The 18,797-nt window shown below is 50.7% G+C and overlaps 19 non-coding genes across 19 annotated transcripts; 14 read left to right on the top strand and 5 right to left on the bottom strand.

The window, feature by feature from the left end:
- Nucleotides 1-473: 473 nt before the first annotated feature.
- Nucleotides 474-545, bottom strand: trnap-ugg (transfer RNA proline (anticodon UGG)). Its single transcript has one exon. It is a non-coding gene; the product is annotated as a tRNA-Pro (tRNA).
- A 669-nt stretch (nt 546-1,214) lies between these two features.
- On the top strand, nt 1,215-1,287 carry trnam-cau (transfer RNA methionine (anticodon CAU)). The gene has a single exon. It is a non-coding gene; the product is annotated as a tRNA-Met (tRNA).
- A 504-nt stretch (nt 1,288-1,791) lies between these two features.
- Nucleotides 1,792-1,864, top strand: trnaa-agc (transfer RNA alanine (anticodon AGC)). Its single transcript has one exon. It is a non-coding gene; the product is annotated as a tRNA-Ala (tRNA).
- A 996-nt stretch (nt 1,865-2,860) lies between these two features.
- On the top strand, nt 2,861-2,933 carry trnaa-ugc (transfer RNA alanine (anticodon UGC)). The gene has a single exon. It is a non-coding gene; the product is annotated as a tRNA-Ala (tRNA).
- A 407-nt stretch (nt 2,934-3,340) lies between these two features.
- trnam-cau (transfer RNA methionine (anticodon CAU)) lies at nt 3,341-3,413 on the top strand. Its single transcript has one exon. It is a non-coding gene; the product is annotated as a tRNA-Met (tRNA).
- Nucleotides 3,414-3,917: 504 nt separating this feature from the next.
- Nucleotides 3,918-3,990, top strand: trnaa-agc (transfer RNA alanine (anticodon AGC)). The gene has a single exon. It is a non-coding gene; the product is annotated as a tRNA-Ala (tRNA).
- Nucleotides 3,991-4,986: 996 nt separating this feature from the next.
- On the top strand, nt 4,987-5,059 carry trnaa-ugc (transfer RNA alanine (anticodon UGC)). The gene has a single exon. It is a non-coding gene; the product is annotated as a tRNA-Ala (tRNA).
- A 407-nt stretch (nt 5,060-5,466) lies between these two features.
- Nucleotides 5,467-5,539, top strand: trnam-cau (transfer RNA methionine (anticodon CAU)). The gene has a single exon. It is a non-coding gene; the product is annotated as a tRNA-Met (tRNA).
- A 2,929-nt stretch (nt 5,540-8,468) lies between these two features.
- Nucleotides 8,469-8,540, bottom strand: trnap-ugg (transfer RNA proline (anticodon UGG)). The gene has a single exon. It is a non-coding gene; the product is annotated as a tRNA-Pro (tRNA).
- A 189-nt stretch (nt 8,541-8,729) lies between these two features.
- trnaa-ugc (transfer RNA alanine (anticodon UGC)) lies at nt 8,730-8,802 on the top strand. Its single transcript has one exon. It is a non-coding gene; the product is annotated as a tRNA-Ala (tRNA).
- A 407-nt stretch (nt 8,803-9,209) lies between these two features.
- trnam-cau (transfer RNA methionine (anticodon CAU)) lies at nt 9,210-9,282 on the top strand. The gene has a single exon. It is a non-coding gene; the product is annotated as a tRNA-Met (tRNA).
- A 2,929-nt stretch (nt 9,283-12,211) lies between these two features.
- trnap-ugg (transfer RNA proline (anticodon UGG)) lies at nt 12,212-12,283 on the bottom strand. The gene has a single exon. It is a non-coding gene; the product is annotated as a tRNA-Pro (tRNA).
- A 189-nt stretch (nt 12,284-12,472) lies between these two features.
- trnaa-ugc (transfer RNA alanine (anticodon UGC)) lies at nt 12,473-12,545 on the top strand. The gene has a single exon. It is a non-coding gene; the product is annotated as a tRNA-Ala (tRNA).
- Nucleotides 12,546-12,952: 407 nt separating this feature from the next.
- trnam-cau (transfer RNA methionine (anticodon CAU)) lies at nt 12,953-13,025 on the top strand. Its single transcript has one exon. It is a non-coding gene; the product is annotated as a tRNA-Met (tRNA).
- A 2,929-nt stretch (nt 13,026-15,954) lies between these two features.
- Nucleotides 15,955-16,026, bottom strand: trnap-ugg (transfer RNA proline (anticodon UGG)). Its single transcript has one exon. It is a non-coding gene; the product is annotated as a tRNA-Pro (tRNA).
- Nucleotides 16,027-16,215: 189 nt separating this feature from the next.
- On the top strand, nt 16,216-16,288 carry trnaa-ugc (transfer RNA alanine (anticodon UGC)). The gene has a single exon. It is a non-coding gene; the product is annotated as a tRNA-Ala (tRNA).
- Nucleotides 16,289-16,695: 407 nt separating this feature from the next.
- trnam-cau (transfer RNA methionine (anticodon CAU)) lies at nt 16,696-16,768 on the top strand. Its single transcript has one exon. It is a non-coding gene; the product is annotated as a tRNA-Met (tRNA).
- Nucleotides 16,769-17,272: 504 nt separating this feature from the next.
- trnaa-agc (transfer RNA alanine (anticodon AGC)) lies at nt 17,273-17,345 on the top strand. Its single transcript has one exon. It is a non-coding gene; the product is annotated as a tRNA-Ala (tRNA).
- Nucleotides 17,346-18,080: 735 nt separating this feature from the next.
- Nucleotides 18,081-18,152, bottom strand: trnap-cgg (transfer RNA proline (anticodon CGG)). The gene has a single exon. It is a non-coding gene; the product is annotated as a tRNA-Pro (tRNA).
- Nucleotides 18,153-18,797: the final 645 nt, after the last annotated feature.

Raw genomic sequence — 18,797 nt, 5'->3', positions numbered from 1 at the left:
TTAACATTCACATTCGAGCCATCAAGCTCGTAGTTTTCCTTCAAATATTGAAAGCTGTCAGCGAGCACATCACGCTCTGCAGGACGGTGAAGTATTTTGAGTACTTCAACAGAAAGAAGAGCAGACAGCTCCGCAAATATGCGAGGCGCAGAGAGCGCAAGGCGAGCCCCGCACACGTTTCGGTGGCTGAGAGAGGGCGGTTTTTGCTTCTGCATTTCTCAAGTAATGGCGCATGACAACAAGCGATCGCGGTGCTCATTTACCACATAGCGGTGAGGAGTTTTCAGGACGTGTTCTTTTGAACGAGCAACGAGGTTGCCGCCTTGGACAGCTGACTGCACGCTGTCATTGTGCCACGTGATGAGGATTGACCAGGCTCCTTCAGTCATCAGTCACCTTCCATCGTTTGCCGTGAGCAGACGCTGCGAGGTGATGTGGATATCAGGTCCCAGGAGTGTGGAAGAAGAGGAAAAGGGCTCGTCCGGGATTTGAACCCGGGACCTCTCGCACCCAAAGCGAGAATCATACGCCTAGACCAACGAGCCACAGCGACTCTTCCGCTTCTGTGTTGTCAGCGAGCTGGAGGACGGGGGGAGGCGTCATTCGCTCGTCCCGTCAGACCTTCATCAATAAGTCAAGAAAGCCGACTGCCTTGCAGGCGAAGGGCAGTGGACGGCGCCCGGTAAGAGGGGAACAAGCGGCACAAGGCGACGCCGAGGAGGAAGGGACAGCGAGGGGGATTAGCTCACATGGTAGAGCGCTCGCTTTGCATGCGAGAGGTAGCGGGATCGATGCCCGCATCTTCCAGGTGTACGCTGAGCGCTCGGTGTGCCGAAAGGTGTCCTTTAACCCCTGATCACGCCTTGCGAGGAGAGTGTGGAGCGTTTAGCAGCCACGCCCCCTTTTCATCTTCTCTCTGGCTTAAGTGCGTCTCCGCCACTCTCTCTTGACACTTCATGGCAGCATGTCAGAGGTCCGAGTGATGTTTTTAATGGCTGAGTGAGGGCACGATGCTGAAGCAGAGAGGCCATTTCAGCCAGAGAGACTTGTGCTAGGTGAGCTGTGAAAGACAGACTCGCGACAGAAACAAAGCCCCAAAGTCTCGGGTGAGATCAAAAGGCAAATGCAACACCCAGCAGCGGGTGTCGCAAGATTAGGGAACAGGCGTCTGAAATCCCTGTGAGGCAAACTTTCCGGCCCGAGTGCCGCAGCTGGCCTCGTTGGCGTAGTAGGTAGCGCGTCAGTCTCATAATCTGAAGGTCGTGAGTTCGATCCTCACACGGGGCAGGGCCACTCGCTTTCTTGCTCTTTTCAGACACTTGCAGCAACTATTCGCTCAGAACCACGTCTGCGTGCCTACCACGTGGAAAGCGTCACCTTTACACGGGAGAGGAGCAAAGCCGCACCCCTTTCCTACATAACCCTCACATTCAGAGTTAAGTCCACAAATTTGCCCTAACTTTCGCTGGCGCTGCTGTCAGCCTGCCCCTGTTGCCGATGAAAGGCTCACACAGCGTCATGACAGTTGCAAAACAATGTTCCACACTCCGTAAGCAACAACTTCAGTGTTTCAAGTCACCCGATATGCCGAGAGTCAAAGGAGCGCAAAACCCCAAGCGTCAAAAGACAAGTTGAGTTGATGGAAAGAGCATTGAATTGAGGAGCACAAAAGTTCAGCTCGTACAATAGGCAAGGAAGGTCTATTCGTGCGTCTTCATCGCACTTGAAAGGACTGCCTTGCAGACCAAGGGCAGCGGGCGGTAAGACATGATGCCGAGAAGCCTGAAGCGAGGGGGATTAGCTCAAATGGTAGAGCGCTCGCTTAGCATGCGAGAGGTAGCGGGATCGATGCCCGCATCCTCCAGGTGCGAGTCTGGAGCTCTGGGAGCCAGGTGCTCTCCTTTAGCCTCTGCGACTTCTGATAGGTTCTCCTCCGCTCAACGTCCTTCAGCTGTCAAGCATTGAAGGGCCACGCCTCCTTCCCCACCTCAGTCTGCACCGAGTGCGTCTCCGGCATTTTCTCGTCCGATTTGGCAGCTTAGCAAATGAAAAGTATATCCGAGTGCAAACGGTGGTGAGAATACTCTCACGAATCGTTAGAAGACGTGCGTTTGATCAACGATTGCTTAACATTCACATTCGAGCCATCAAGCTCGTAGTTTTCCTTCAAATATTGAAAGCTGTCAGCGAGCACATCACGCTCTGCAGGACGGTGAAGTATTTTGAGTACTTCAACAGAAAGAAGAGCAGACAGCTCCGCAAATATGCGAGGCGCAGAGAGCGCAAGGCGAGCCCCGCACACGTTTCGGTGGCTGAGAGAGGGCGGTTTTTGCTTCTGCATTTCTCAAGTAATGGCGCATGACGACAAGCGATCGCGGTGCTCATTTACCACATAGCGGTGAGGAGTTTTCAGGACGTGTTCTTTTGAACGAGCAACGAGGTTGCCGCCTTGGACAGCTGACTGCACGCTGTCATTGTGCCACGTGATGAGGATTGACCAGGCTCCTTCAGTAATCAGTCACCTTCCATCGTTTGCCGTGAGCAGACGCTGCGAGGTGATGTGGATATCAGGTCCCAGGAGTGTGGAAGAAGAGGAAAAGGGCTCATCCGGGATTTGAACCCGGGACCTCTCGCACCCAAAGTGAGAATCATACGCCTAGACCAACGAGCCACAGCGACTCTTCCACTTCTATGTTGTCAGCGAGTTGGAGGACGGGGGGAGGCGTCATTCGCTCGTCCCGTCAGACCTTCATCAATAAGTCAAGAAAGCCGACTGCCTTGCAGGCGAAGGGCAGTGGACGGCGCCCGGTAAGAGGGGAACAAGCGGCACAAGGCGACGCCGAGGAGGAAGGAACAGCGAGGGGGATTAGCTCACATGGTAGAGCGCTCGCTTTGCATGCGAGAGGTAGCGGGATCGATGCCCGCATCCTCCAGGTGTACGCTGAGCGCTCGGTGTGCCGAAAGGTGTCCTTTAACCCCTGATCACGCCTTGCGAGGAGAGTGTGGAGCGTTTAGCAGCCACGCCCCCTTTTCATCTTCTCTCTGGCTTAAGTGCGTCTCCGCCACTCTCTCTTGACACTTCATGGCAGCATGTCAGAGGTCCGAGTGATGTTTTTAATGGCTGAGTGAGGGCACGATGCTGAAGCAGAGAGGCCATTTCAGCCAGAGAGACTTGTGCTAGGTGAGCTGTGAAAGACAGACTCGCGACAGAAACAAAGCCCCAAAGTCTCGGGTGAGATCAAAAGGCAAATGCAACACCCAGCAGCGGGTGTCGCAAGATTAGGGAACAGGCGTCTGAAATCCCTGTGAGGCAAACTTTCCGGCCCGAGTGCCGCAGCTGGCCTCGTTGGCGTAGTCGGTAGCGCGTCAGTCTCATAATCTGAAGGTCGTGAGTTCGATCCTCACAAGGGGCAGGGCCACTCGCTTTCTTGCTCTTTTCAGACACTTGCAGCAACTATTCGCTCAGAACCACGTCTGCGTGCCTACCACGTGGAAAGCGTCACCTTTACACGGGAGAGGAGCAAAGCCGCACCCCTTTCCTACATAACCCTCACATTCAGAGTTAAGTCCACAAATTTGCCCTAACTTTCGCTGGCGCTGCTGTCAGCCTGCCCCTGTTGCCGATGAAAGGCTCACACAGCGTCATGACAGTTGCAAAACAATGTTCCACACTCCGTAAGCAACAACTTCAGTGTTTCAAGTCACCCGATATGCCGAGAGTCAAAGGAGCGCAAAACCCCAAGCGTCAAAAGACAAGTTGAGTTGATGGAAAGAGCATTGAATTGAGGAGCACAAAAGTTCAGCTCGTACAATAGGCAAGGAAGGTCTATTCGTGCGTCTTCATCGCACTTGAAAGGACTGCCTTGCAGACCAAGGGCAGCGGGCGGTAAGACATGATGCCGAGAAGCCTGAAGCGAGGGGGATTAGCTCAAATGGTAGAGCGCTCGCTTAGCATGCGAGAGGTAGCGGGATCGATGCCCGCATCCTCCAGGTGCGAGTCTGGAGCTCTGGGAGCCAGGTGCTCTCCTTTAGCCTCTGCGACTTCTGATAGGTTCTCCTCCGCTCAACGTCCTTCAGCTGTCAAGCATTGAAGGGCCACGCCTCCTTCCCCACCTCAGTCTGCACCGAGTGCGTCTCCGGCATTTTCTCGTCCGATTTGGCAGCTTAGCAAATGAAAAGTATATCCGAGTGAAAACGGTGGTGAGAATACTCTCACGAATCCTTAGAAGACGTGCATTTGATCAACGATTGCTTAACATTCACATTCGAGCCATCAAGCTCGTAGTTTTCCTTCAAATATTGAAAGCTGTCAGCGAGCACATCACGCTCTGCAGGACGGTGAAGTATTTGGAGTACTTCAACGGAAAGAAGAGCAGACAGCCCCACAAATATGCGAGGCGCAGAGAGCGCAAGGCGAGCCCCGCACACGTTTCGGAGGCTGAGAGAGGGCGGTTTTTGCTTCTGCATTTCTCAAGTAATGGCGCATGACGACAAGCGATCGCGGTGCTCATTTACCACATAGCGGTGAGGAGTTTTCAGGACGTGTTCTTTTGAACGAGCAACGAGGTTGCCGCCTTGGACAGCTGACTGCACGCTGGCATTGTGCCACGTGATGAGGATTGACCAGGCTCCTTCAGTCATCAGTCACCTTCCATCGTTTGCCGTAAGCAGACGCTGCGAGGTGATGTGGATATCAGGTCCCAGGAGTGTGGAAGAAGAGGAAAAGGGCTCGTCCAGGATTTGAACCCGGGACCTCTCGCACCCAAAGCGAGAATCATACGCCTAGACCAACGAGCCACAGCGACTCTTCCGCTTCTGTGTTGTCAGCGAGCTGGAGGACGGGGGGAGGCGTCATTCGCTCGTCCCGTCAGACCTTCATCAATAAGTCAAGAAAGCCGACTGCCTTGCAGGCGAAGGGCAGTGGACGGCGCCCGGTAAGAGGGGAACAAGCGGCACAAGGCGACGCCGAGGAGGAAGGGACAGCGAGGGGGATTAGCTCACATGGTAGAGCGCTCGCTTTGCATGCGAGAGGTAGCGGGATCGATGCCCGCATCCTCCAGGTGTACGCTGAGCGCTCGGTGTGCCGAAAGGTGTCCTTTAACCCCTGATCATGCCTTGCGAGGAGAGTGTGGAGCGTTTAGCAGCCACGCCCCCTTTTCATCTTCTCTCTGGCTTAAGTGCGTCTCCGCCACTCTCTCTTGACACTTCATGGCAGCATGTCAGAGGTCCGAGTGATGTTTTTAATGGCTGAGTGAGGGCACGATGCTGAAGCAGAGAGGCCATTTCAGCCAGAGAGACTTGTGCTAGGTGAGCTGTGAAAGACAGACTCGCGACAGAAACAAAGCCCCAAAGTCTCGGGTGAGATCAAAAGGCAAATGCAACACCCAGCAGCGGGTGTCGCAAGATTAGGGAACAGGCGTCTGAAATCCCTGTGAGGCAAACTTTCCGGCCCGACTGCCGCAGCTGGCCTCGTTGGCGTAGTAGGTAGCGCGTCAGTCTCATAATCTGAAGGTCGTGAGTTCGATCCTCACACGGGGCAGGGCCACTCGCTTTCTTGCTCTTTTCAGACACTTGCAGCAACTATTCGCTCAGAACCACGTCTGCGTGCCTACCACGTGGAAAGCGTCACCTTTACACGGGAGAGGAGCAAAGCCGCACCCCTTTCCTACATAACCCTCACATTCAGAGTTAAGTCCACAAATTTGCCCTAACTTTCGCTGGCGCTGCTGTCAGCCTGCCCCTGTTGCCGATGAAAGGCTCACACAGCGTCAATGTTCGACACTCCGTAAGCAACAACTTCAGTGTTTCAAGTCACCCGATATGCCGAGAGTCAAAGGAGCGCAAAACCCCAAGCGTCAAAAGACAAGATGAGTTGATGGAAAGAGCATTGAATTGAGGAGCACAAAAGTTCAGCTCGTACAATAGGCAAGGAAGGTCTATTCGTGCGTCTTCATCGCACTTGAAAGGACTGCCTTGCAGACCAAGGGCAGCGGGCGGTAAGACATGATGCCGAGAAGCCTGAAGCGAGGGGGATTAGCTCAAATGGTAGAGCGCTCGCTTAGCATGCGAGAAGTAGCGGGATCGATGCCCGCATCCTCCAGGTGCGAGTCTGGAGCTCTGGGAGCCAGGTGCTCTCCTTTAGCCTCTGCGACTTCTGATAGGTTCTCCTCCGCTCAACGTCCTTCAGCTGTCAAGCATTGAAGGGCCACGCCTCCTTCCCCACCTCAGTCTGCACCGAGTGCGTCTCCTGCATTTTCTCGTCCGATTTGGCAGCTTAGCAAATGAAAAGTACAGTGCCTTGCGAAAGTATTCGGCCCCCTTGAACTTTTCAACCTTTTGCCACATTTCAGGCTTCAAACATAAAGATATAAATTTTTTATTTTATGTGAAGAATCACCAACAAGTGGGACACAATTGTGAAGTGGAACGAAATCTATTGGATTTTTGAAACTTTTTTAACTAATAAAAAAATGAAAAGTGGGGCGTGCAAAATTATTCGGCCCCCTTGCGTTAATACTTTGTAGAGCCACCTTTTGCTGCGATTACAGCTGCAAGTCGCTTGGGGTATGTCTCTATCAGTTTTGCACATCGAGAGACTGAAATTCTTGCCCATTCTTCCTTGCAAAACAGCTCGAGCTCAGTGAGGTTGGATGGAAAGCGCTTGTGAACAGCAGTTTTCAGCTCTTTCCACAGATTCTCGATTGGATTCAGGTCTGGACTTTGACTTGGCCATTCAAACACCTGGATACGTTTATTTGTGAACCATTCCTTTGTAGATTTTGCTGTATGTTTGGGATCATTGTCTTGTTGGAAGATAAATCTCCGTCCCAGTTTCAGGTCTTTTGCAGACTCCAACAGGTTTTCATCCAGAATGGTCCTGTATTTGGCTGCATCCATCTTCCCCTCAATTTTAACCATCTTCCCTGTCCCTGCTGAAGAAAAGCAGGCCCAAACCATGATGCTGCCACCACCATGTTTGACAGTGGGGATGGTGTGTTGAGGGTGATGAGCTGTGTTGCTTTTACGCCAAACATATCGTTTTGCATTGTGGCCAAAAAGTTCGATTTTGGTTTCATCTGACCAGAGCACCTTCTTCCACATGTTTGGGGTGTCTCCCAGGTGGCTTGTGGCAAACTTTAGACGAGACTTTTTATGGATATCTTTGAGAAATGGCTTTCTTCTTGCCACTCTTCCATAAAGGCCAGATTTGTGCAGTGTAAGACTGATTGTTGTCCTATGGACAGACTCTCCCACCTCAGCTGTAGTTCTCTGCAGTTCATCCAGAGTGATCATGGGCCTCTTGGCTGCATCTCTGATCAGTCTTCTCCTTGTCTGAGCTGAAAGTTTAGAGGGACGGCCAGGTCTTGGTAGATTTGCAGTGGTCTGATACTCCTTCCATTTCAAGATGATCGCTTGCACAGTGCTCCTTGGGATGTTTGAAGCTTGGGAAATCTTTTTGTATCCAAATCCGGCTTTAAACTTCTCCACAACAGTATTACGGACCTGCCTGGTGTGTTCCTTGGTCTTCATGATGCTCTCTGCGCTTTCAACAGAACCTTGAGACTATCACAGAGCAGGTGCATTTATACAGAGACTTGATTACACACAGGTGGATTCTATTTATCACCATCAGTCATTTAGGAAAACATTGGATCATTCAGAGATCCTCGCTGAACTTCTGGAGTGAGTTTGCTGCACTGAAAGTAAAGGGGCCGAATAATTTTGCACGCCCCACTTTTCATTTTTTTATTAGTTAAAAAAGTTTCAAAAATCCAATAGATTTCGTTCCACTTCACAATTGTGTCCCACTTGTTGGTGATTCTTCACATAAAATAAAAAAAATTATATCTTTATGTTTGAAGCCTGAAATGTGGCAAAAGGTTGAAAAGTTCAAGGGGGCCGAATACTTTCGCAAGGCACTGTATATCCGAGTGAAAACGGTGGTGAGAATACTCTCACGAATCCTTAGAAGACGTGCGTTTGATCAACGATTGCTTAACATTCACATTCGAGCCATCAAGCTCGTAGTTTTCCTTCAAATATTGAAAGCTGTCAGCGAGCACATCACGCTCTGCAGGACGGTGAAGTATTTGGAGTACTTCAACAGAAAGAAGAGCAGACAGCCCCACAAATATGCGAGGCGCAGAGAGCGCAAGGCGAGCCCCGCACACGTTTCGGTGGCTGAGAGAGGGCGGTTTTTGCTTCTGCATTTCTCAAGTAATGGCGCATGACGACAAGCGATCGCGGTGCTCATTTACCACATAGCGGTGAGGAGTTTTCAGGACGTGTTCTTTTGAACGAGCAACGAGGTTGCCGCCTTGGACAGCTGACTGCACGCTGTCATTGTGCCACGTGATGAGGATTGACCAGGCTCCTTCAGTCATCAGTCACCTTCCATCGTTTGCCGTGAGCAGACGCTGCGAGGTGATGTGGATATCAGGTCCCAGGAGTGTGGAAGAAGAGGAAAAGGGCTCGTCCGGGATTTGAACCCGGGACCTCTCGCACCCAAAGCGAGAATCATACGCCTAGACCAACGAGCCACAGCGCCTCTTCCGCTTCTGTGTTGTCAGCGAGTTGGAGGGCGGGGGGAGGCGTCATTCGCTCGTCCCGTCAGACCTTCATCAATAAGTCAAGAAAGCCGACTGCCTTGCAGGCGAAGGGCAGTGGACGGCGCCCGGTAAGAGGGGAACAAGCGGCACAAGGCGACGCCGAGGAGGAAGGGACAGCGAGGGGGATTAGCTCACATGGTAGAGCGCTCGCTTTGCATGCGAGAGGTAGCGGGATCGATGCCCGCATCCTCCAGGTGTACGCTGAGCGCTCGGTGTGCCGAAAGGTGTCCTTTAACCCCTGATCACGCCTTGCGAGGAGAGTGTGGAGCGTTTAGCAGCCACGCCCCCTTTTCATCTTCTCTCTGGCTTAAGTGCGTCTCCGCCACTCTCTCTTGACACTTCATGGCAGCATGTCAGAGGTCCGAGTGATGTTTTTAATGGCTGAGTGAGGGCACGATGCTGAAGCAGAGAGGCCATTTCAGCCAGAGAGACTTGTGCTAGGTGAGCTGTGAAAGACAGACTCGCGACAGAAACAAAGCCCCAAAGTCTCGGGTGAGATCAAAAGGCAAATGCAACACCCAGCAGCGGGTGTCGCAAGATTAGGGAACAGGCGTCTGAAATCCCTGTGAGGCAAACTTTCCGGCCCGACTGCCGCAGCTGGCCTCGTTGGCGTAGTAGGTAGCGCGTCAGTCTCATAATCTGAAGGTCGTGAGTTCGATCCTCACACGGGGCAGGGCCACTCGCTTTCTTGCTCTTTTCAGACACTTGCAGCAACTATTCGCTCAGAACCACGTCTGCGTGCCTACCACGTGGAAAGCGTCACCTTTACACGGGAGAGGAGCAAAGCCGCACCCCTTTCCTACATAACCCTCACATTCAGAGTTAAGTCCACAAATTTGCCCTAACTTTCGCTGGCGCTGCTGTCAGCCTGCCCCTGTTGCCGATGAAAGGCTCACACAGCGTCAATGTTCGACACTCCGTAAGCAACAACTTCAGTGTTTCAAGTCACCCGATATGCCGAGAGTCAAAGGAGCGCAAAACCCCAAGCGTCAAAAGACAAGATGAGTTGATGGAAAGAGCATTGAATTGAGGAGCACAAAAGTTCAGCTCGTACAATAGGCAAGGAAGGTCTATTCGTGCGTCTTCATCGCACTTGAAAGGACTGCCTTGCAGACCAAGGGCAGCGGGCGGTAAGACATGATGCCGAGAAGCCTGAAGCGAGGGGGATTAGCTCAAATGGTAGAGCGCTCGCTTAGCATGCGAGAAGTAGCGGGATCGATGCCCGCATCCTCCAGGTGCGAGTCTGGAGCTCTGGGAGCCAGGTGCTCTCCTTTAGCCTCTGCGACTTCTGATAGGTTCTCCTCCGCTCAACGTCCTTCAGCTGTCAAGCATTGAAGGGCCACGCCTCCTTCCCCACCTCAGTCTGCACCGAGTGCGTCTCCTGCATTTTCTCGTCCGATTTGGCAGCTTAGCAAATGAAAAGTACAGTGCCTTGCGAAAGTATTCGGCCCCCTTGAACTTTTCAACCTTTTGCCACATTTCAGGCTTCAAACATAAAGATATAAATTTTTTATTTTATGTGAAGAATCACCAACAAGTGGGACACAATTGTGAAGTGGAACGAAATCTATTGGATTTTTGAAACTTTTTTAACTAATAAAAAAATGAAAAGTGGGGCGTGCAAAATTATTCGGCCCCCTTGCGTTAATACTTTGTAGAGCCACCTTTTGCTGCGATTACAGCTGCAAGTCGCTTGGGGTATGTCTCTATCAGTTTTGCACATCGAGAGACTGAAATTCTTGCCCATTCTTCCTTGCAAAACAGCTCGAGCTCAGTGAGGTTGGATGGAAAGCGCTTGTGAACAGCAGTTTTCAGCTCTTTCCACAGATTCTCGATTGGATTCAGGTCTGGACTTTGACTTGGCCATTCAAACACCTGGATACGTTTATTTGTGAACCATTCCTTTGTAGATTTTGCTGTATGTTTGGGATCATTGTCTTGTTGGAAGATAAATCTCCGTCCCAGTTTCAGGTCTTTTGCAGACTCCAACAGGTTTTCATCCAGAATGGTCCTGTATTTGGCTGCATCCATCTTCCCCTCAATTTTAACCATCTTCCCTGTCCCTGCTGAAGAAAAGCAGGCCCAAACCATGATGCTGCCACCACCATGTTTGACAGTGGGGATGGTGTGTTGAGGGTGATGAGCTGTGTTGCTTTTACGCCAAACATATCGTTTTGCATTGTGGCCAAAAAGTTCGATTTTGGTTTCATCTGACCAGAGCACCTTCTTCCACATGTTTGGGGTGTCTCCCAGGTGGCTTGTGGCAAACTTTAGACGAGACTTTTTATGGATATCTTTGAGAAATGGCTTTCTTCTTGCCACTCTTCCATAAAGGCCAGATTTGTGCAGTGTAAGACTGATTGTTGTCCTATGGACAGACTCTCCCACCTCAGCTGTAGTTCTCTGCAGTTCATCCAGAGTGATCATGGGCCTCTTGGCTGCATCTCTGATCAGTCTTCTCCTTGTCTGAGCTGAAAGTTTAGAGGGACGGCCAGGTCTTGGTAGATTTGCAGTGGTCTGATACTCCTTCCATTTCAAGATGATCGCTTGCACAGTGCTCCTTGGGATGTTTGAAGCTTGGGAAATCTTTTTGTATCCAAATCCGGCTTTAAACTTCTCCACAACAGTATTACGGACCTGCCTGGTGTGTTCCTTGGTCTTCATGATGCTCTCTGCGCTTTCAACAGAACCTTGAGACTATCACAGAGCAGGTGCATTTATACAGAGACTTGATTACACACAGGTGGATTCTATTTATCACCATCAGTCATTTAGGAAAACATTGGATCATTCAGAGATCCTCGCTGAACTTCTGGAGTGAGTTTGCTGCACTGAAAGTAAAGGGGCCGAATAATTTTGCACGCCCCACTTTTCATTTTTTTATTAGTTAAAAAAGTTTCAAAAATCCAATAGATTTCGTTCCACTTCACAATTGTGTCCCACTTGTTGGTGATTCTTCACATAAAATAAAAAAAATTATATCTTTATGTTTGAAGCCTGAAATGTGGCAAAAGGTTGAAAAGTTCAAGGGGGCCGAATACTTTCGCAAGGCACTGTATATCCGAGTGAAAACGGTGGTGAGAATACTCTCACGAATCCTTAGAAGACGTGCGTTTGATCAACGATTGCTTAACATTCACATTCGAGCCATCAAGCTCGTAGTTTTCCTTCAAATATTGAAAGCTGTCAGCGAGCACATCACGCTCTGCAGGACGGTGAAGTATTTGGAGTACTTCAACAGAAAGAAGAGCAGACAGCCCCACAAATATGCGAGGCGCAGAGAGCGCAAGGCGAGCCCCGCACACGTTTCGGTGGCTGAGAGAGGGCGGTTTTTGCTTCTGCATTTCTCAAGTAATGGCGCATGACGACAAGCGATCGCGGTGCTCATTTACCACATAGCGGTGAGGAGTTTTCAGGACGTGTTCTTTTGAACGAGCAACGAGGTTGCCGCCTTGGACAGCTGACTGCACGCTGTCATTGTGCCACGTGATGAGGATTGACCAGGCTCCTTCAGTCATCAGTCACCTTCCATCGTTTGCCGTGAGCAGACGCTGCGAGGTGATGTGGATATCAGGTCCCAGGAGTGTGGAAGAAGAGGAAAAGGGCTCGTCCGGGATTTGAACCCGGGACCTCTCGCACCCAAAGCGAGAATCATACGCCTAGACCAACGAGCCACAGCGCCTCTTCCGCTTCTGTGTTGTCAGCGAGTTGGAGGGCGGGGGGAGGCGTCATTCGCTCGTCCCGTCAGACCTTCATCAATAAGTCAAGAAAGCCGACTGCCTTGCAGGCGAAGGGCAGTGGACGGCGCCCGGTAAGAGGGGAACAAGCGGCACAAGGCGACGCCGAGGAGGAAGGGACAGCGAGGGGGATTAGCTCACATGGTAGAGCGCTCGCTTTGCATGCGAGAGGTAGCGGGATCGATGCCCGCATCCTCCAGGTGTACGCTGAGCGCTCGGTGTGCCGAAAGGTGTCCTTTAACCCCTGATCACGCCTTGCGAGGAGAGTGTGGAGCGTTTAGCAGCCACGCCCCCTTTTCATCTTCTCTCTGGCTTAAGTGCGTCTCCGCCACTCTCTCTTGACACTTCATGGCAGCATGTCAGAGGTCCGAGTGATGTTTTTAATGGCTGAGTGAGGGCACGATGCTGAAGCAGAGAGGCCATTTCAGCCAGAGAGACTTGTGCTAGGTGAGCTGTGAAAGACAGACTCGCGACAGAAACAAAGCCCCAAAGTCTCGGGTGAGATCAAAAGGCAAATGCAACACCCAGCAGCGGGTGTCGCAAGATTAGGGAACAGGCGTCTGAAATCCCTGTGAGGCAAACTTTCCGGCCCGACTGCCGCAGCTGGCCTCGTTGGCGTAGTAGGTAGCGCGTCAGTCTCATAATCTGAAGGTCGTGAGTTCGATCCTCACACGGGGCAGGGCCACTCGCTTTCTTGCTCTTTTCAGACACTTGCAGCAACTATTCGCTCAGAACCACGTCTGCGTGCCTACCACGTGGAAAGCGTCACCTTTACACGGGAGAGGAGCAAAGCCGCACCCCTTTCCTACATAACCCTCACATTCAGAGTTAAGTCCACAAATTTGCCCTAACTTTCGCTGGCGCTGCTGTCAGCCTGCCCCTGTTGCCGATGAAAGGCTCACACAGCGTCAATGTTCGACACTCCGTAAGCAACAACTTCAGTGTTTCAAGTCACCCGATATGCCGAGAGTCAAAGGAGCGCAAAACCCCAAGCGTCAAAAGACAAGATGAGTTGATGGAAAGAGCATTGAATTGAGGAGCACAAAAGTTCAGCTCGTACAATAGGCAAGGAAGGTCTATTCGTGCGTCTTCATCGCACTTGAAAGGACTGCCTTGCAGACCAAGGGCAGCGGGCGGTAAGACATGATGCCGAGAAGCCTGAAGCGAGGGGGATTAGCTCAAATGGTAGAGCGCTCGCTTAGCATGCGAGAAGTAGCGGGATCGATGCCCGCATCCTCCAGGTGCGAGTCTGGAGCTCTGGGAGCCAGGTGCTCTCCTTTAGCCTCTGCGACTTCTGATAGGTTCTCCTCCGCTCAACGTCCTTCAGCTGTCAAGCATTGAAGGGCCACGCCTCCTTCCCCACCTCAGTCTGCACCGAGTGCGTCTCCTGCATTTTCTCGTCCGATTTGGCAGCTTAGCAAATGAAAAGTACAGTGCCTTGCGAAAGTATTCGGCCCCCTTGAACTTTTCAACCTTTTGCCACATTTCAGGCTTCAAACATAAAGATATAAATTTTTTATTTTATGTGAAGAATCACCAACAAGTGGGACACAATTGTGAAGTGGAACGAAATCTATTGGATTTTTGAAACTTTTTTAACTAATAAAAAAATGAAAAGTGGGGCGTGCAAAATTATTCGGCCCCCTTGCGTTAATACTTTGTAGAGCCACCTTTTGCTGCGATTACAGCTGCAAGTCGCTTGGGGTATGTCTCTATCAGTTTTGCACATCGAGAGACTGAAATTCTTGCCCATTCTTCCTTGCAAAACAGCTCGAGCTCAGTGAGGTTGGATGGAAAGCGCTTGTGAACAGCAGTTTTCAGCTCTTTCCACAGATTCTCGATTGGATTCAGGTCTGGACTTTGACTTGGCCATTCAAACACCTGGATACGTTTATTTGTGAACCATTCCTTTGTAGATTTTGCTGTATGTTTGGGATCATTGTCTTGTTGGAAGATAAATCTCCGTCCCAGTTTCAGGTCTTTTGCAGACTCCAACAGGTTTTCATCCAGAATGGTCCTGTATTTGGCTGCATCCATCTTCCCCTCAATTTTAACCATCTTCCCTGTCCCTGCTGAAGAAAAGCAGGCCCAAACCATGATGCTGCCACCACCATGTTTGACAGTGGGGATGGTGTGTTGAGGGTGATGAGCTGTGTTGCTTTTACGCCAAACATATCGTTTTGCATTGTGGCCAAAAAGTTCGATTTTGGTTTCATCTGACCAGAGCACCTTCTTCCACATGTTTGGGGTGTCTCCCAGGTGGCTTGTGGCAAACTTTAGACGAGACTTTTTATGGATATCTTTGAGAAATGGCTTTCTTCTTGCCACTCTTCCATAAAGGCCAGATTTGTGCAGTGTAAGACTGATTGTTGTCCTATGGACAGACTCTCCCACCTCAGCTGTAGTTCTCTGCAGTTCATCCAGAGTGATCATGGGCCTCTTGGCTGCATCTCTGATCAGTCTTCTCCTTGTCTGAGCTGAAAGTTTAGAGGGACGGCCAGGTCTTGGTAGATTTGCAGTGGTCTGATACTCCTTCCATTTCAAGATGATCGCTTGCACAGTGCTCCTTGGGATGTTTGAAGCTTGGGAAATCTTTTTGTATCCAAATCCGGCTTTAAACTTCTCCACAACAGTATTACGGACCTGCCTGGTGTGTTCCTTGGTCTTCATGATGCTCTCTGCGCTTTCAACAGAACCTTGAGACTATCACAGAGCAGGTGCATTTATACAGAGACTTGATTACACACAGGTGGATTCTATTTATCACCATCAGTCATTTAGGAAAACATTGGATCATTCAGAGATCCTCGCTGAACTTCTGGAGTGAGTTTGCTGCACTGAAAGTAAAGGGGCCGAATAATTTTGCACGCCCCACTTTTCATTTTTTTATTAGTTAAAAAAGTTTCAAAAATCCAATAGATTTCGTTCCACTTCACAATTGTGTCCCACTTGTTGGTGATTCTTCACATAAAATAAAAAAAATTATATCTTTATGTTTGAAGCCTGAAATGTGGCAAAAGGTTGAAAAGTTCAAGGGGGCCGAATACTTTCGCAAGGCACTGTATATCCGAGTGAAAACGGTGGTGAGAATACTCTCACGAATCCTTAGAAGACGTGCGTTTGATCAACGATTGCTTAACATTCACATTCGAGCCATCAAGCTCGTAGTTTTCCTTCAAATATTGAAAGCTGTCAGCGAGCACATCACGCTCTGCAGGACGGTGAAGTATTTGGAGTACTTCAACAGAAAGAAGAGCAGACAGCCCCACAAATATGCGAGGCGCAGAGAGCGCAAGGCGAGCCCCGCACACGTTTCGGTGGCTGAGAGAGGGCGGTTTTTGCTTCTGCATTTCTCAAGTAATGGCGCATGACGACAAGCGATCGCGGTGCTCATTTACCACATAGCGGTGAGGAGTTTTCAGGACGTGTTCTTTTGAACGAGCAACGAGGTTGCCGCCTTGGACAGCTGACTGCACGCTGTCATTGTGCCACGTGATGAGGATTGACCAGGCTCCTTCAGTCATCAGTCACCTTCCATCGTTTGCCGTGAGCAGACGCTGCGAGGTGATGTGGATATCAGGTCCCAGGAGTGTGGAAGAAGAGGAAAAGGGCTCGTCCGGGATTTGAACCCGGGACCTCTCGCACCCAAAGCGAGAATCATACGCCTAGACCAACGAGCCACAGCGCCTCTTCCGCTTCTGTGTTGTCAGCGAGTTGGAGGGCGGGGGGAGGCGTCATTCGCTCGTCCCGTCAGACCTTCATCAATAAGTCAAGAAAGCCGACTGCCTTGCAGGCGAAGGGCAGTGGACGGCGCCCGGTAAGAGGGGAACAAGCGGCACAAGGCGACGCCGAGGAGGAAGGGACAGCGAGGGGGATTAGCTCACATGGTAGAGCGCTCGCTTTGCATGCGAGAGGTAGCGGGATCGATGCCCGCATCCTCCAGGTGTACGCTGAGCGCTCGGTGTGCCGAAAGGTGTCCTTTAACCCCTGATCACGCCTTGCGAGGAGAGTGTGGAGCGTTTAGCAGCCACGCCCCCTTTTCATCTTCTCTCTGGCTTAAGTGCGTCTCCGCCACTCTCTCTTGACACTTCATGGCAGCATGTCAGAGGTCCGAGTGATGTTTTTAATGGCTGAGTGAGGGCACGATGCTGAAGCAGAGAGGCCATTTCAGCCAGAGAGACTTGTGCTAGGTGACCTGTGAAAGACAGACTCGCGACAGAAACAAAGCCCCAAAGTCTCGGGTGAGATCAAAAGGCAAATGCAACACCCAGCAGCGGGTGTCGCAAGATTAGGGAACAGGCGTCTGAAATCCCTGTGAGGCAAACTTTCCGGCCCGAGTGCCGCAGCTGGCCTCGTTGGCGTAGTAGGTAGCGCGTCAGTCTCATAATCTGAAAGTCGTGAGTTCGATCCTCACACGGGGCAGGGCCACTCGCTTTCTTGCTCTTTTCAGACACTTGCAGCAACTATTCGCTCAGAACCACGTCTGCGTGCCTACCACGTGGAAAGCGTCACCTTTACACGGGAGAGGAGCAAAGCCGCACCCCTTTCCTACATAACCCTCACATTCAGAGTTAAGTCCACAAATTTGCCCTAACTTTCGCTGGCGCTGCTGTCAGCCTGCCCCTGTTGCCGATGAAAGGCTCACACAGCGTCATGACAGTTGCAAAACAATGTTCCACACTCCGTAAGCAACAACTTCAGTGTTTCAAGTCACCCGATATGCCGAGAGTCAAAGGAGCGCAAAACCCCAAGCGTCAAAAGACAAGATGAGTTGATGGAAAGAGCATTGAATTGAGGAGCACAAAAGTTCAGCTCGTACAATAGGCAAGGAAGGTCTATTCGTGCGTCTTCATCGCACTTGAAAGGACTGCCTTGCAGACCAAGGGCAGCGGGCGGTAAGACATGATGCCGAGAAGCCTGAAGCGAGGGGGATTAGCTCAAATGGTAGAGCGCTCGCTTAGCATGCGAGAGGTAGCGGGATCGATGCCCGCATCCTCCAGGTGCGAGTCTGGAGCTCTGGGAGCCAGGTGCTCTCCTTTAGCCTCTGCGACTTCTGATAGGTTCTCCTCCGCTCAACGTCCTTCAGCTGTCAAGTATTGAAGGGCCACGCCTCCTTCCCCACCTCAGTCTGCACCGAGTGCGTCTCCGGCATTTTCTCGTCCGATTTGGCAGCTTAGCAAATGAAAAGTATATCCGAGTGAAAACAATGCTGAGAATACTCTCACGAATCCTTAGAAGACGTGCGTTTGATCAACGATTGCTTAACATTCCCATTCGAGCCATCAAGCTCGTAGTTTTCCTTCAAATATTGAAAGCTGTCAGCGAGCACATCACGCTCTGCAGGACGGTGAAGTATTTTGAGTACTTCAACAGAAAGAAGAGCAGACAGCTCCGCAAATATGCGAGGCGCAGAGAGCGCAAGGCGAGCCCCGCACACGTTTCGGTGGCTGAGAGAGGGCGGTTTTTGCTTCTGCATTTCTCAAGTAATGGCGCATGACAACAAGCGATCGCGGTGCTCATTTACCACATAGCGGTGAGGAGTTTTCAGGACGGGTTCTTTTGAACGAGCAACGAGGTTTCCGCCTTGGACAGCTGACTGCACGCTGTCATTGTGCCACGTGATGAGGATTGACCAGGCTCCTTCAGTCATCAGTCACCTTCCATCGTTTGCCGTAAGCAGACGCTGCGAGGTGATGTGGATATCAGTTCCCAGGAGTGAGGAAGAGGAGGAAAAGGGCTCGTCCGGGATTTGAACCCGGGACCTCTCGCACCCGAAGCGAGAATCATACGCCTAGACCAACGAGCCACAGCGACTCTTCCGCTTTTGTGTTGTCAGCGAGCTGGAGGACGGGGGGAGGCGTCATTCGCTCGTCCCGTCAGACCTTCATCAATAAGTCAAGAAAGCCGACTGCCTTGCAGGCGAAGGGTAGCTGTCTCAGGACAGCGGTAATATCCTAATAATCGCAGGTTTAGCAGCAGGAGTGTGCTGATCTCCAGTTTATTTTGGTTTCTGAGCTCCACCCTTTCCAGGATTAATAACTGAATGGCTTCCCCTTAAAAACCCAATTTCTACTTGTGTCCAAGTTCTTCTTCGGTCCTTGTATTGCTGTAGAGTTGAAAAAAACTGCCCTGAGCTGTCTGGGTCACAGTCTTTCAGGACTGCATATTTGAAAGACATTTCCATGCTTTTCTGGTCAGACAGAACAGACAATTACTGTGTTTTTCAATAGCTGGCTTATAAAGCAACTAGAAATTGCCACGTGATCAGCAAAAAAGAAGACTAACAGAATTCAGACCTTGACCCTAAGGTTCTTAGATAAATGTTTATGTTAGAAACAATGATAATTCTGGGATATAAGCAGAAGCACATAAGCTAGTATTTGCAGTGGAAATAATGTATTTACAGTACATTATTTAAATAATGGTTATATTGTACATCCATCCGTATTCT

This window comes from Lepisosteus platostomus, chromosome 6 (assembly GCF_059453375.1).
Source record: "Lepisosteus platostomus isolate fLepPlt1 chromosome 6, fLepPlt1.hap1, whole genome shotgun sequence".
Taxonomy (NCBI): domain Eukaryota; kingdom Metazoa; phylum Chordata; class Actinopteri; order Semionotiformes; family Lepisosteidae; genus Lepisosteus; species Lepisosteus platostomus.
Note: the sequence above shows the minus strand (reverse complement) of the source record. Positions and strands in the feature narration are given on the sequence as shown.